The following is a 17,948-nucleotide window of genomic DNA, read 5'->3' on the forward strand; positions in this document are numbered from 1 at the left end:
AACCAAAAATCCAAAAAAAATTCCTTTTATTTGTCTCTTTTTGTTTCGTTCCGTGTTACACTTGGTTTCTTGTTTGTCTGTGTGCAGGTGATTCTAGTGTTACATGCATACCAGGTTTTCAAAGAAATCATCACCGCTGTTATTTGACCCAGAAATCGAAAAGACTGCTTGACAGAATCTCGTTCTCTTACATTCGGCAGTAAGAGCTAAAGCTCAGTCATCAACTGTTGCTCAAGATCTTGAACAAGCAGCTCACGAGATGGCTGATCAACAGCCACAAAACCAAGCACAAAATGAACCAATCCCTACAATTCCAGATCCACCAATTCCGCAAAATCGAAACCAAAATCAAAACCAAAACCATAACCAGCTCAATAACCAAAACCAAAATCAGCCACCACCAAACCCGTTTCCACAATTCAACCCAGGCCCACAAAACAAACCTGCGAATTTAAATCTCCGACATGGGGAAATTGTTCATCTTAACCAACCATAACATCAACACGGGTATGATTAGGGCCCCAATACAGAGAAGGCAGTATCCACACTTGGGAATCTGGTTGGTAAGATGATGATTACCAAAACTAATATGACGGGAGATATGCGGATTGTAGGTATGATGAAGGGTACAATGTGAACCAAGGATATCCAGTACAACAACAGGGTAATCACAGAAATCATATCCCCAACCCAATTCCACAAAATCAAGTCCAACATGGAGTCCCACAGTTTAATGCGGGGAATCAAAGAGTTAATAATCGGTTTGGGGGCGATCAGCTGCAATTTATGGATGGTGTCCCACAGGTTGTTGAAAGCGCACCAGTTCGAGGCGTTGAAGGTCATTGTCAACCAGTTGTAGTACCCAACTTGTTAGCCATAGTTACACCTATTGGGGAGAATGGTAGAGCATTTGAGGTGAGTCCTCAATATTTGGGCCATCTTCCAGAGTTCTATGGAAAATGGACCGAAGAACTATACTTGCACATTGCAAGTTTTGACTCAATTTGTCAAACTATTGGGGGGTCAGGTTTTTCAATGGACGAGGTGAAGCTGATGCTGTTCCAATTTACCTTGAAAGACAAAGCACGTCAATGGTTCGCAATATTACCTCCAAATAGTATTTATACGTAGCAGGAGATGCAACAAGTTTTCCTGGAGGAGTATTACACAATGAACCGAATAAGTGAAGCTCAGGATGCAATAAGAGCATTCCAGCAACATTCAGGGGAAGCATTCCATGAGGTGTTTACAAGGTTTAAGGAGTTGCTTAGGAAATGCCCTCATCATGGCATTCAGACATGAGAGTTAATTAAAGCGTTCTATGATGGATTGCTTCCTGAAGATGTTAGGGATCTTATAGCTGTCAGCAATGGTACGTTTCTCACGAATACAGAAGCTGCAGATTGAGCGTACTTGGAGAGACAGAGTGCCACTTCTAACAGAGTGCCACTTCTAAGAGGCAGGCACAGTCTAGCAGGAGAGCAAGATCAGCGTCAGCGAGATCAGTTGATTATGAAGCTGAAGAACGAGTCGATAAACTGAAACACCAGAACTTACTGTTAGAGCGACAACTGGCGCAGATGAAGTTGGGACAGGGAACCGAAGTTAGGGTAGCTGGTGCATTTGCGGTGTGTACGGATTGTGGTGAGTTAGGACACCAGGTTGTACAGTGTCCCGCAAGGATGGGTCAGAATGAAGAAGTGAATCAAGTATTCGGTGAATGAAAACAATATGATATGATATGAAACTGAATACATATCATCCAGGTTTGCGAAATCACCTAAATTTTAGTTATGGAAATACTGCTAATCAAATGAACCCTAATTTTCAGGTACCCATACAAGGAGGCCAGCAGTATCAGAACCGTTAGGTAATTACTCACAGGGAAATTACCAAATTCAGGGCCCGTATAATCAGGGTAATCAGCAAGGGAACTCCTCAAGTGCTAGTGGTGGAACGAGTGATGAAAAAATGGATGCTATTATGAAGTTCATGAAGGACATCCAGAAAGATAATGAAGTTCAAGACAAAACTATGAAGCCATGCAGAAGCAGTAGGGGCAATTAGCAGAAGGCTTGGTTCAGCTGAGAAGAGATCTAGGTAAGTTACCAAGCACTACCACAGTTAACCCAGCACATCAGTCATCTAGCTCGAAAAATGGAAGAAATGTGCACGTCAACGTGGTAAGTATTCTTCCAACTTCTAAATTTGGTAGTGTCACAATTACTCCACCATCACAATTAGTTGAGGAGGTGGTGGAGGATGTTGATACTAAATCGGATTCTCAACATGATCAGGAAAGTACGAAGTTGAAAAAATCTCTTTATGAAAATGAAATGTTTAGGGAAGTTGATGGTAAGAAAGTTAAAGTTCCATTTCCTATGACATTATTAAAACCATCTGAAACATTTGTTTTGAGTAAACGGGAGCCACCAAGGGATGAAAGGTGGGAAAATTTTAAACAAGCTAAAATTAATCTACCCTTACTCGATGAGATTAAAGAGAGTCCCAATCATGTTGAGTGTTTGTAAGAGTTAAGTACCCAAAAACGACTTCACAAGCTTCCTAAAAAACTTGATTTAACCACAAAAGTGAATGCCGTTTTGTTGGGTACCCTTCCCCCGAAACTCCAAGATCCAGGAGCACCCATTATTTCAGTACAAGTGGGTGAATTTAAAATAGAAAGGGCACTGGGGATCTTGGAGTGTGTGTTACTATTCTACTAGGGAGTCTGTATGATCAATATGATTTTGGTCCGTCACAAAAAGTCAACACCACCGTGGTGTTGGCTGATCAGACTCCCATGTGTCCGAGGGGGATTATAAGAGACGTAATTATGAAGGTAGAAGAGTGTTACTACCCAGTTGACTTCTTAGTGCTTGATGGTACCACAAGTTCAAAGAACACGCAACCTCCAGTCATTCTGGGTAGACCGTTCTTAGCGACTGCTCATGCAACTATCAATTTTGTTAATGGAACGGTAAGTATGAAGTTTGGTGACCGTGAATTGCGGTTAAATGTGTTTTCAAATGCGACTAATCCTTCCCTTTCAAGTGAACACTCAAAAGTTGGAAGTGGTGAAGAAAATGTCTCTCCTGCAAAGGAGATTCAAACCAAACATGATTGTTTTATGGTTGACAGGTTTGAAGTGGCAGGGAGCAAAACAGTATGAAAAAAGGAAGGTGTGGCTCATGAGGGGTTTAAGACAGAAAAAGGGAAGCCACGAGGGAAGAAGAAGGAAAAGAAACCGCCTGAATGTGATAATGCAAAAAGGAGGTTAGAGTTATTTGGTCCAATGTGGAATACAGTAGATGACTTACCAGAGCATTGGCAGAGTACATACTTAGAGGCCTTGGGACGCAAGAAGCTCACTCAACCACTATGAGGGTATATCAGGTATGGTCTGGCTGACGACCTATAAACTTAGCGCTCTCGGGAGGCAGCCCGAGGATGTAGAGTATTGTATTTGTTCTTTTGTTTTGGTGTTGGTTCTGTTTTGGCAGGTTACTACATTTAATCTTCACGGATGCAATGATTCAAGTGTGGGGATGTTTGGTAACATCCCCGATGAGATGTCAGAGAATCCAAGAGATGTTTACGACCCTGTTCGATCACAACAGCTGCATCATCACCGACACTTGCTGATTTACTGATCAGGTCAATGTGTCTCTCTATCCTGTCTTTATTTTTATTTGTGTTTTTGGTGGTGTTGAACTATTGGTGTTTAGGGAATGTGTTTATGTTATTTATGTTAGGGATTGGCCGCTTATGGGATGGTTTGGTTGTTATTCCCGGGTTTGTTTTAAAAGCATTATACATTGGCATGGTTGTAAAACAAGGTTTCCAAGGCCGAGTACTCCCCGAGTAGTCGCTACAAGGTAGGCTGCCGAGGCGACTTTCTTTGACTCCGCCTAATTACTCGGAATCGGTCAAACGCAGTCAACCTCGGCCAAAATCGTATCTAGTAGGTTAACTCGGACCGAGTTTGACTTAGAAAATAATAAAACATAGTTTCTATGCCTATCATATTAAAGAATGAATATCATTTTCACGTATTTTGTTATAGATATTAGTAAATTTATGTTATTTGACATATATTTAATTTCCAAAAACTCATTTCTTTATAATTTTACATGTCCGAGTACTCCCCGAGTACTCTTCGCCTAGGCCGAGTACTCTCAACTCCCCGGTCGACCGACTAGGGAGCGCCTAGCGACTTTTGCAACCATGTACATTGGGGACAATGTCGCCCAAGTGTGGGGATGTGGGAACCCGAGAAGGGAAACGTTTGGGATAAAGGCTTGAAGAGGTTGAAAGTGAGTGAAAACGATGAAAACTGAAAAAATTGAATATTTTGAATATTATGAAAAATTTCATCGCCTTAAGTGAACTAAATGGATACGAAAACCGAACGTTTCAATCACTAATGGGTTCCTTGCCGGTGTCACTTGTCATGGCCGTTCCTTTAAGTTTCATGAGAGTAGGTCTGACGGGAGTTTTTTTAGAGAAAAAGAGTTGGAAAGAGATGTCTATTTCGGGGTAACATGCTTTAGATTACATATGCTACATGTCGGTAACCTTTTACCCTTTCTTGGTGAGATCTTGAGCTTGTAGAACTGATAGAATGATTTACGTTAAGAATTCATTTGTTGAGATCAGGCCACATGTTATTCTGTGTTAGAACTTGTGTGATTTGATGCATGCTAAGATTGTGGATCTTACATGTGCACGTAAATGATAAAGGTGTTAGTGCATATTTTGTATGTCTGCCACTGTGCGAATAGGCTAGATAGAGCATGTGTTGAATATTGTATAGAATCGTATGAAATCCAGTACGAAGCAAAGGTGTTGTGATGTAATAGCTCCTTCGTACGAAGGGAGTCCCTTCATACGAACGTACATATTAGCAGCTTCATATGAATGAGCAAGACCAAGCCGGTTCGTACGAACGCACCATGTGTGGGTTCGTACGAAGCCACCATGCCTATATATATGGGCTTTGGGGTCTTGTGATGGACAAGCTTCTGGTCCCTGAGGGGAGATGTTGTCCAGCTGGTTTCGCGGGTATGTAACTTTCATATATTAATAGAAACCAGATTATAAGTGATTGTTCGGTGTCGTTTCTATCTTCTACTCATTTCTTATCATCGAACCAGTTATCTCGGGACCAAAGCTCCGTCAAACTCGACGTTTCCTGGACTATCAAGTGGTATCAGAGCTACGGTACCGATTCAATCGATCTAACAGTTGATTGAATCACCTACGCGCATAGATTTTGGACGTGTAGGGAGTTTTAATGTAAAACATAGAAAAACATCAAATTAAAGATCAATTCACGGATAGAATTCAAAATTGAAGACATCATTATGTTCGGAATTGATTTTTCGTACAATCCTGTGAAGTTTCATCATGAAATTCAAAGAAATAAAGATTCTGGATCGAAAAATGTTATTGGAAATGTTCTTGAGGTTTCAGCGCTGCTTCATACGAACACGCAACTTCGTACGAAGGGACATTTCTAGTTGTCATATGTGTTGGTACGAACCCACCCTTGGGTTCGTACGAGAGGACATCCTGGATTCGTACGAAGGTACATGTGGGTTTGTACGAACCGGCTTGGGAATCAATTGTCAATTTATCACAGGTTCGTGCGAAGCCACTTCATGGGTTCGTACGAAGGGACACTTGGTGTTTCATTGTCAATCCATCCAGGTCTTTAGCCAACATATTTGATGATGGATCACGGATTGAAGAATTTCGTGGGGTGTAACACCCCGAAAACGGTTTTGGTAATCAAACCACGTTAATACTAAAGGACGGGTAAAGTACCAATAGTGGTAAAAATAACCCGGTAAATATTAGGATTTAAATAAATAAACTTAATATTAAATAAAAGTTGAACAAAAACTTTTGAGTAAGTAAAAGTTTATAAACAACCCGAGATAACGGGACCCGAAAATATAAACCCTTATATTATAAACTTAATATTAAAATAAACTGAGTCGTACCCGAAAATATAAACCCTTATATTATAAGTTTAATGTCGGATATAAATGAGATGGAAATAACTAGAAATTAATAACCTAGTTAATCACAAGTCTTGTAGTAATGAGGAAACTTGACTAAAACACCCTAAATAAAACTTGGGAAAAAGTTAAGGGGCCAAAGTAGGACAAGTCCAAACTAATTTTAATAAAACAAAAACTAAAACACCAAAACACACATTTTGTGTGTGTTCTGGTTGACTTCTTCCACAGGAGCCAAGGAGGACTCCATGTTCAAACCCTAACAAGTCTAAATCCAAGAAATTGAAAGGCTAAATCAGTCCCAAATCGAAATCCAAGCTTATATTAGTGATCGCCTAAGTGAAGGGAACACAAGGTATGTCAAATCTCATCTTTTGGTTATGTCTTGAATTTTGGTGAAAACATGAAATCGAAAATTAAGTTTGCATGACCAATGTTTGAATGAAATTGGGGATGAAAGCATGTCTAGGAGTAAACCCTAGTCAATAGCTTGTTAAATTGGTGTTCAAAAATATGAATTTCATGATTATCCATTTATGTGTTAAATGGGTTTTGTAGAAATAAGATGAACCCTAGAATTTTGACTATCAAAATGGTGTTAACTGATTTACAAAAGATAAATCTGAGAATAGTATGCATGCTAGACATAATGGAGTTAAAATTTATGTTTATGTTGGGTAGAAATAACTAGTTATGAACTAGTTTGTAAATGTGTAAAAATAATGGCCACAAGGTGTTTGATAAAATGCCTAAGTGAAATCGCACATCTACTCGGTTGTATGTAGAATTTGACTTGATAGGGTATCCGTAGGAACGCCTAATAACATGATAAAAAGGGGTTTCATTTATAGATGAAAACCCATAGATGTTGTCTAATGAATATTGTGTCTTTGATAATAGATGGGTTTGCCTAAATGAGTTATTGAACGCAAATTTGTATTTTTGTATGATTAAGAATAAATGACTTTTATAAGTCGTATCAACCAATGATGAAGTCGAATAGTAGATTCAACCTAGAATTCGTAAGATGGAATAGTCGTATGTGATAATGACTAATCTAACCGTCTTACGAATTATGGTGATAGTTTGACACTTGACAAGCTAGGTGGAGGCTTGGAAAGGAAGCGGGTAAAACAAATCATGTGTGAAGGAAAAGCGTGTTTTGGATGCAAGGTAAGTAAAGTTTACGCCCCTTTTTATTTACAAAATACTCATTTGCGAATATTACATATGAACAAGGTGATTTAAGTAATTGAAGTATGATGTTCCGCGCAAAAAATTACGGGTCGGAACAAAGGAAAATGGTAAGAAGCCATAAATTATGCAAAAAGGGTAAAACGGTAAATAGTCATGTTTGGGTAATAATGGTAAAATAGTAATCCGGACACAAGTTGACGGTTAGATAAAAAGCTTTGAAAAGACACCATATGGTGTAAATCATAATAGGTCAAATGGTAACGTTAACACCATTTGGCAAGTAACAACTAATAAGTGCTTGTCGAGTATGATGCTCATAGGGTAAAACGGCATATGGGATTTCACATTTGCTATGTATTAGCAAATTATTGAGGCAAGGTGTTAAACGGGTCAACACTTTGACCCGAGCTAGGTACGCATAGCTAAGATTATAGTTAAACATGCTATTTGGTCAAATATTTAGTAAAGTCCTTCGTCGTAAGATGATGGACTAAAGTTGACCAAAGCACCCTTGATTAATAACCCGGGCAAACGACCTCTAAAGGTCATTTAGATATGAGTATTGACACTAAGTAAGTCTTTGGTAAATGCATAAGTTAATTTCATAATCCTTTTGGGTCAAACGCCCAAAAATGGACCTTTCTGTAAAAGTTGACTAACCGAAGGGTAAACTTCGGAATAGTTAGATTACGATAGTAAATCCAACACAAATGTAGTTGTGGTGGAAGGCAAATAGACATCCTAATGTGGGAATAAGATGCCAAAATAAATGAGCGAGAATCACGCGTAAAAGTGTTTAAATACCCTTAACGGGTCAAAATAAACATTTAAGTAAAGACGAGTTTAAGAAGGTATATAAATCCTTGATTTAAACCTAGCATGATAGGCAACATTAAAATTATGAGGTTCATGAGAAATTGGGATCAAACAAACATGTTTGTTTGATAAATACATGAACGGGTCAAAAAAATTAGTAAAAAGGTAATAAACCGAGGGCTTAAAAGTCTCAAATTTTGTTAATACGGATGTTAAATTTTTACTCCATGAGATGGAGAATTAAATTACGAACGTGTAGGAAAAAGAATCACACAAATCGGACAAACGGATAAAAAGTTATGAGGGTTTCCGTATTAAAAACGGAAAACAAGCAAAAACCTGCAGGCAGACCGTAAGCTACGGTCCTGGACCGTAGCCTACGGTTCAAAAGTTCTGGTTGAAGTATTAAGGTGAACCGTAAGCTACGGTTTCAGAACCGTAGCCTACGGTCGATTTTTAAACAAAATTTTGATTTTGATTATTTGATGATTTTGAGCTTTTGGGTTCGTTTAGACGGGTTCTAAGACCTCACATACTAGCGTTTGTGATAAATTTACAATGTAGGTGTGTTTGAACTTAGGATGGATGAAGATCAAGTGACGAACATGAACCGAACACACGTTAAATGAAGCTTCCGCGTTAAATCTTGTTTTGTTTTATAAAAGTGGATTATGTAAACACTTTTAATGATATTTTGGATGTTGAAAACATGTTTAAATACTTACTATGTAAAAGTTTTTGTTAAGTGGCATTTTACATATAAAATGCTTACTTTAATTTTATAGAAATGTTAAAAATTACTATGGGTGTTACAAGTTGGTAATCAGAGCTCAAGGTTGAAGTGTAAAGTGTGTTCGGTTCGAGGCTTGATCGCAAAATCCGGTAAGTATATTACCTTAATGGTGTAGCATGATTTAAGTGTTGTGAACAACACATGGGGTTTTCGGGTAATACACGTTACCCCAACTAAATCGATAAAGGATCAAGATAGATGACGAAATTACGTGCGTTGGCACGTATAGTAGAAAAGCCTCGTATTATAATACGGGCGTTCATTAAAGTTGAAATTACTAACTTTTATAAATATTTTAGTTGAAGGACACTTGCATCCCAAGATTGCGGGAGTTTAACAGATTGCGGATCTGACAAAGGAACGGTCCAAGGTATGACGAGTAGAGTATGCTCGACAAGAACCTAAGCCACGTGACGATCGCAAACAAGGTTAATAGCATGGAAAGCCCGTTAGGGCAAGCATCACCAGGTGCACACTTTTAAATTTAATCGCACAAGTAGTAATATGCAATAAACACGTAAGAAATGATGGTTGCGTATATATGATAGAACTTGGGAAAAACCTAAATAGGATATCCATTCAGAATGATATTTCCAAGAGAAATTTAATAGAAAATGTGTTATTCACGATGATGAATAAGAAAGAAATAATAGGATTAGTTCATATGGAAACTTGGACGGGGGTAATTATCCAAGTGGAAAACTCTCAATTTAATGATATTGAGAAAAGTAGCGATCACATTAACGAATATGATTTTATACTAGTTCGATAGAAAGGAAAACATTTTATATGTTCAAATGTAAAACTAGTAAAACTAATGATTGTTGTTTTGCAATTAAATAAAGTTCCACTAAATGAAATCAGAAATATGAAATAAATATAGGTGTTACTTACACAGGGCGTGATGTGAAAACTATAAAAAGGTCATGTGTGTCATGTGTGACAACTCGTATTTCGAACCCACTTTTGTGTAACGTAACGTGATTATGTGAACATTAGTAATAACGTGATATATGTGAAATTGTGATATGTTTATATGGTGCATGATTAGACCGTACATAACCCACTCGATTACACAATTTACCTCGGCCCACTCGGTTTACACTCACTTGGACTCGAGACCAAGGATGACTCGATAATGGGTTCGGCCCATTCCCAACACACAAAAACACGACACCCTTGGGGGTGTTCCCTCATTCTCGCAAACTCACACAAGTTACACAAACCCTAGAACTCTTGCATTCCCTCTCGACTCGGAACAAAGGCAGCCGACACCCCTTTCGCGAAGCTTGTAGTTCGGATTAATCATCTTTAGCATCTCGGTTAGTGTTCATGTTTACCGATTACCTGTTGAATGATGTTGTGAAGTGTGTGTTACAATAATCATACATGTTAATCTAGGGTTCTTGTTAGTATGATTGTGGTGTTCATGTTATTCGGTTCATGATAGGGTTAACTATGAGTATATAAGGTTGCATGATGTAGAACTGAATGGATAAGTGTAACCGGCTGTGATGTTATGATTTGGGAATATGATTTAGGTTGCTTGATAGTCTATGAAATCGATGGTCACATGATCCGATCCACTGTTCTTGATGATAATGGTATGAACATGCATGAATCTTGGTTAAAAACTGTTGTTTGATCCGTATGAATGCCATTGAAAAACTGTTAATTGATCCTGATTGAACTGCCAAATTTGTGCATAATCTGTTACGAAATTTAGAAGCTACAAATCAGGAAGTCAATTACACCGGGTTGCGACAAGAGGTTGCGAGTCGGGAACACCTAGTCTCGACTCGAGACCTCACACCGACACACAGCAGCACAACTCGAAACCGTGGTTGCGAGTCCAGTTGCGACTCGAAACCGACATAAAACAGCATGAACCGAAACCACGGTTGCGAGTCCCGTTGCGACTCGAAACCGGACCATGACAAACCGAAACGACCCTTGTTGCGACTCGAGACCTTCCTCCGTTGCGACTCGAAATCTCGACTCGAGACCATGTAACCGTACACGCTGATATTGGGCCTGCACACTATCACGAGCCCAACTGATTGGGCTGAACACTTGGACTATGCTTGTTATGTAACTGTTTACGCTGATACCTATACGATGATGAATACTTGTACAACCTGTTACAATACGTGTAGAACCTACGTGCAATACTTGAATACGAATCTGATTGGTATGATAACTTTGGTAGGACGTGGTTGATCGCTTTTTAACTTAATTGAACTGTGTGTATCATACCGAGCAATCCCAGGTGAGTCATTGCATTTTCTCAAGCATGCGTCCCGGTGGTTTGGGACAATTAGTAAACATTTGGACGGGAAACATTGGGTAAACAACTTAATCGGTTTTGGTCATTGCCTGGAGGGCAATGGGGGTAATTAGTTGATAGCGCTATTAGGTACTAATTATCTGGGTTTCACTATGGTTGTTTAGAGGCACACTCCTCGGTTACGTAAGGGCGTTTTCCCTAGGGTAACTAACTGAACAACATAGTGGGTTGCTAAGAGGCACACTCCTCGGTTACGTAAGGGCGTCGTCCCTAGGGTAACTAACATGAGCAACAACGTAACACAACAGTGAATCGTATTAACATATATCTGGTAACACAACTCATGTACAAACCTTGAACTCACCAGCGTAGTCTGACACACTTGTCTGCATGCTTGTAGGTCATTAACACTTGGGACATGGATTTGCTATCTGGGAGTGCTGGAGTGGTCATGGATCGAGGCTCTTGGATTTATTTACATCGGATACTTTGGTTTTAAGTATTATGAAACAATTGCTAAACAATTTATTATATGCTTCCGCTACACGATACTTTGGGAATTGACACTATATTTTATTTAAGTATTTACTATTGGTTCAATATGATTGGTGGCTCAAACTCTGATGCGTAACACGCCTCGCGGGGGTTCCCGCTGGTGGAATTATTGGGGGTGTTACAGTTGGTATCAGAGCCACTGGTTATAGTGAACTAGGTTTTAAAACGTTTTGTAAAACCAGACTATAACCGAACGCCTTCGAACATCGATCATGACACTCAGCTCCAGATTGCAAGGTTCGTCTCTCCCTTTATACATTACTAGCTTAGCAGTCACACACTCACAACGTATATGAACTGACACATTTAATACTGTAGTGACTGGATAGTGTGACACTACTCGTCGATTCATATGAACCATAGACTTGTGATACCACCTGTTGTGTTGCTTGAACGGAAGAAACTTTGAGCGCAAGCTAAGAGGCACTGAGATAAGCATGCAAATTGCCTTATTATTATGGGTGCACACTTAATAATAACGCGGGATGCATGCAAGTCCCAGTGAGGCTTATCGAGCGTGAGAAGGGTTCTGCCTTACTATGTGTAAACTTGGTAGTATAGAGATATCTGTATGACACCTGACTTCCATCTCGTTTCGATTTCTAAATCGGTTTATTCCCAACTATAGAAACATGAGTGGACGAGGACACGGACGTGGCAACATCAACATGACTCAGGCTGAGTTGACTGACCTAATCAATACCCGCGTGGCTGAGGCCTTAGCAGCCTATCAAGCTGGTCAGCAAGCGCAACCTCAACCTAACCAGCCTGCGTGTACATTCAAAATGTTTATGGACTGTAAGCCACAGACCTTCACCGGAACTGAAGGGGCTGTGGGACTTCTAAGATGGTTCGAGAAAGCAGAGTCTGTGTTTGCTATCTGTAACTGTCCCGCTGGGGACATGGTGAAATATGCTACGGGTACCTTGGCAGATGGTGCCCTAACGTGGTGGAACGCCCAGGTACAGTTGTTGGGCATCGAGGCAGCGAATGCCACAACCTGGGAAGACTTTAAAGAACTGATCAGGGAGGAGTACTGTCCTCGGGATGAAGTCCAGAAGTTGGAAAACTAATACTACGACTTGAAGATGGTTGGATCTGAAGTCGAAGTGTATGTGAAGCGATCGTATGAACTGGCCGACATGTGCCCGAACTTGTCCCGGCCTATGTCTCGGAGGATTGAGTTATTCATCAAAGGGTTGCCTCCGCGTGTGAAGAGCTTGGTCACTGCAGCCCATCTCAATGATTTGACACAGATCGTTCGTCTGACTCATAAGATTGTGGACCAAGAGGTGGAAAACGATTCGTTACCTCCGCGTATTTCGGCCGCTACTGCTGCTACACCCACTGCCACTGCGTCCGCTAATGATAACAAGCGGAAGTGGGGTGATTATGACAAAGCATCCAGTGCTGGCCAGACTTAGAAAAGGCCAGACAACAGCAACCGCAACATCAGCCAGTCGTCTTCTGTCAATCAAGGCCAGGGAAGTGGCCACAGCCAGGGTTCTTATGCAGGGAGAAAGCCACGGTGTAACAAATGTGGCTATCATCATTGGGGGCCGTGTGGTCGGACGTGTAACAAGTGTGGTAAGCCAGGCCATGAGGCCAGGGATTGTAGGACCTCACAACCCAAACACCAGCAACCACAGAACCAACAAAACCAGAGACAACAGGGACAACCACCTCAGCAGAACCAAGGTTTCAGGAAGGGGTGCTATCAGTGTGGTGACGAGGGCCACTTTAAGCGGGATTGCCCTCAGTTAAACCAGAACGCCAACGACAACAACCGCCCAAATAATAACAATGCTGGGAACAACAACAACAACAACAACAACAACGGCAACAACGGGGGTAATGGTGCTCGGGGCAGAGTGTTTCAGCTTGGAGCAGGGGATGCCAGGAATGACGGCAACGTTGTAACTGGTACGTTTCCTGTTAACAATCGTATTGCTTCTGTATTATTTGATTCGGGTGCCGATTGGAGTTATGTGTCCCTAGAGTTTAGTCAATGATTAGGGATAACCCCAACACCTTTAGAAGTTAAACAGGTAGTAGAACTAGCAGATGGTAAAACGATAGAAGCCTCGAACGTCCTTTTCGGGTGCAAACTAGATCTCGTGGGTCAGGTGTTTGATATTGACCTCCTTCCCGTTACGCTCGGTAGTTTCGATATAGTGGTAGGCATGGATTGGTTGTCCAAGCACCAAGCAGAAATTTTGTGTAAAGAGAAGATCGTGTGTATCCCTCTCCCTGACGGGGAGTCACTGTTAGTTCAAGGGCATCGTAGTGGGGCGATGGTTGGGATTATCTCGGCCATGCGTGCACAGCAGTATCTACAAAAGGGGTATCCAGCAATGTTAGCGTTAGTTACCAACGCTCAGTCTGAAGAGAGTAAGATTGAGGATCTACCAGTGGTGCGAGAATTCGCTGATGTATTTCCAGAGGAGCTACCAGGGTTACCTCCTCACCGTCAAGTAGAATTTCAGATTGATCTTGCACCGGGAGCGGCTCCAATTGCTCGAGCTCCTTACCGGTTAGCACCAGGAGAGTTACAGGAACTGTCTAATCAACTGCAGGAGTTGTTGGACAGGGGCTTTATTCGACCCAGTTCTTCGCCTTGGGGAGCCCCAGTTCTGTTCGTAAAGAAGAAAGACGGGTCATTTCGTATGTGTATCGACTATCGAGAGCTCAACAAGGTGACCATTAAGAACCGCTATCCGTTACCACGCATCGACGACTTGTTTGACCAGCTGCAAGGGTCAAGTTTCTATTCCAAGATCGACTTAAGATCAGGTTATCACCAGGTAAGGGTTAGGGAAGAGGATGTTCCCAAGACAGCTTTTCGAACGCGCTACGGACACTATGAGTTTTTGGTCATGCCGTTTGGATTGACTAATGCACCAGCGGTTTTCATGGATCTCATGAACCGCGTATGTAAGCCTTATCTCGATGAATTCGTTATAGTATTCATCGATGACATCTTAGTCTATTCGAAGAACAAGGAAGATCACGAGCGTCACCTACGTCTCATCTTGGAACTTTTGAGAAGGGAACAACTGTATGCGAAGTTTTCTAAGTGCGACTTTTGGATTCGAGAAGTGCATTTCCTTGGGCACGTTGTTAACGAGAAAGGGATACATGTGGATCCTGCAAAGGTGGATGCAGTTAAGAATTGGGCAGCACCAAAGACTCCGTCTGAAGTGCGGCAATTTCTTGGTCTCGCAGGGTATTATCGTAGGTTCATTAAAGATTTCTCGAAAATCGCGCAACCCCTCACCTTACTGACACAGAAGAACACGGCGTACTCTTGGGGAACGAAGCAGGAAGAGGCCTTCCAATTGTTAACACAGAAACTTTGCAGTGCACCGATTCTGTCGCTACCAGAGGGAACCGAAGATTTTGTGGTTTATTGTGATGCTTCGATTCAGGGTCTCGGTTGCGTGTTGATGCAATGCGAGAAGGTGATAGCTTATGCTTCTCGTCAGCTGAAGGTGCACGAGAAGAACTACACGACACACGACTTGGAGTTAGGAGCGGTGGTATTTGCGTTGAAGATTTGGAGGCACTATCTGTACGGTACCAAATGCACCATCTACACCGACCATAGGAGTCTCCAGCACATCTTCGACCAGAAAGAGTTGAATATGCGACAACGACGATGGGTGGAATTATTGAACGATTATGAATGTGCCATCAAGTACCATCCGGGCAAGGCGAACGTTGTAGCTGACGCCCTCAGCAGAAAGGATAATGCACCTAGGCGTGTGCGAGCATTGCAACTCACGATCCAGTCCAACCTTCCTTCCCAGATACGAGACGCTCAGTTAGAAGCGTTGAAACCAGAAAATGTTAGAGCTGAAGCTTTACGTGGCTCGAGGCAACGACTAGAACAAAAGGGAGACGGCGCTTACTACGTAACCGGGCGCATTTGGGTCCCATTCTTTGGCAACTTACGGGAACTTGTAATGGAAGAGGCACATAAATCACGTTACTCTGTACATCCTGGATCAGATAAGATGTACCATGACTTGAAAACTACCTACTGGTGGCCCAGCATGAAGGCGCATATAGCAACCTACTTCAGCAAATGTTTGACTTGTGCTAAAGTCAAAGCAGAACATCAAAAGCCCTCAGGTCTACTGCAGCAACCAGAAATACCCACCTGGAAGTGGGAACAGATCGCTATGGATTTTGTGACAGGGTTGCCCAGAACTCAGACTGGGAATGACACTATCTGGGTGATTGTTGATCGCCTCACGAAATCAGCACACTTCTTAGCAATCAAGGAAACAGACAAGTTTTCTCAATTGGCAGCAATCTACCTTAAGGAAGTGGTCTCTAGGCATGGGGTGCCAACTTCTATCATCTCAGACCGTGATCCGCGTTTCACTTCAGAATTATGGCAATCAATGCATAAATCGTTTGGTTCCCAACTCGACATGAGTACCGCTTATCACCCACAGACGGATGGTCAAAGCGAGCGCACCATCCAAACCCTCGAAGATATGCTTCGAGCATGCGTACTCGACTTTGGGAAGGGATGGGAGAAGCACCTACCGTTGATAGAATTCTCCTACAACAACAGCTACCATTCAAGCATTAAGGCAGCTCCGTTCGAAGCACTGTACGGACGGAAATGTCGCTCACCTCTCTGTTGGCATGAGGTGGGTGACAGCCAGATCACAGGCCCTGAGTTTGTCCTTGAAGCATCAGAAAGCATCGTGCAGATCAGAAATCGTATGGCCGCAGCCCGCGATCGTCAGAAAAGCTACGCTGACAAGCGTAGTAAACCACTGGAATTTGAAGTTAATGACCGCGTTATGTTAAAGGTTTCACCCTGGAAGGGTGTGGTGCGTTTTGGGAAACGCGGCAAATTAAACCCTCGTTATGTAGGACCCTTCAAAATTGTGGAACGGATTGGAAAGGTGGCCTACAGGTTGGAATTACCGGCTGAGTTGGGTAATGTCCATGATGTATTTCACGTATCACAGCTAAAGAAGTGTTTGGTTGATGAAACACTAGTAGTACCATTCCAAGAGCTAAAGATAGATGACAAATTGCAGTTTGTCGAAGAACCAATTGAGATTATGGATCGGGAGGTTAAAGTTCGTAAACACAGCCGTATACCGATTGTGAGAGTTCGTTGGAACTCAAGACGTGGTCCAGAGTTCACGTGGGAACGCGAGGACCAGATGAAACTTAAGTACCCACATCTGTTCCCCGAAGACCAGTCTAAACCTAGCGAACCTAATGTTGATGCGACTAGCGAATTTCGGGACGAAATTCCCATTCAAGTTGGGGAGGATGTGACACCCCAGGAAAACCAGCAAACGATATAACCTACCTAGCTTTAACTTATCTAGCTTCTCAGTAAGTGCGTACCAAATTTCGGGACGAAATTTCTTTTTAGTTGGGGATATTGTGACAACTCGTATTTCGAACCCACTTTTGTGTAACGTAACGTGATTATGTGAACATTAGTAATAACGTGATATATGTGAAATTGTGATATGTTTATATGTTGCATGATTAGACCGTACATAACCCACTCGATTACACAATTTACCTCGGCCCACTCGGTTTACACTCACTTGGACTCGAGACCAAGGATGACTCGATAATGGGTTCGGCCCATTCCCAACACACAAAAACACGACACCCTTGGGGGTGTTCCCTCATTCTCGCAAACTCACACAAGTTACACAAACCCTAGAACTCTTGCATTCCCTCTCGACTCGGAACAAAGGCAGCCGACACCCCTTTCGCGAAGCTTGTAGTTCGGATTAATCATCTTTAGCATCTCGGTTAGTGTTCATGTTTACCGATTACCTGTTGAATGATGTTGTGAAGTGTGTGTTACAATAATCATACATGTTAATCTAGGGTTCTTGTTAGTATGATTGTGGTGTTCATGTTATTCGGTTCATGATAGGGTTAACTATGAGTATATAAGGTTGCATGATGTAGAACTGAATGGATAAGTGTAACCGGCTGTGATGTTATGATTTGGGAATATGATTTAGGTTGCTTGATAGTCTATGAAATCGATGGTCACATGATCCGATCCACTGTTCTTGATGATAATGGTATGAACATGCATGAATCTTGGTTAAAAACTGTTGTTTGATCCGTATGAATGCCATTGAAAAACTGTTAATTGATCCTGATTGAACTGCCAAATTTGTGCATAATCTGTTACGGAATTTAGAAGCTACAAATCAGGAAGTCAATTACACCGGGTTGCGACAAGAGGTTGCGAGTCGGGAACACCTAG

General features: G+C 41.6%; 1 non-coding gene across 1 annotated transcript; it reads right to left on the bottom strand.

Moving 5' to 3' along the window:
- Positions 1-1,186: 1,186 nt before the first annotated feature.
- Positions 1,187-1,292, bottom strand: LOC118483606. The gene has a single exon (XR_004870893.1). It is a non-coding gene; the product is annotated as a small nucleolar RNA R71 (small nucleolar RNA).
- Between the last annotated feature and the right edge of the window lie 16,656 nt (positions 1,293-17,948).

Source organism: Helianthus annuus, chromosome 10, assembly GCF_002127325.2.
Source record: "Helianthus annuus cultivar XRQ/B chromosome 10, HanXRQr2.0-SUNRISE, whole genome shotgun sequence".
NCBI classification, from domain to species: Eukaryota; Viridiplantae; Streptophyta; class Magnoliopsida; order Asterales; family Asteraceae; genus Helianthus; species Helianthus annuus.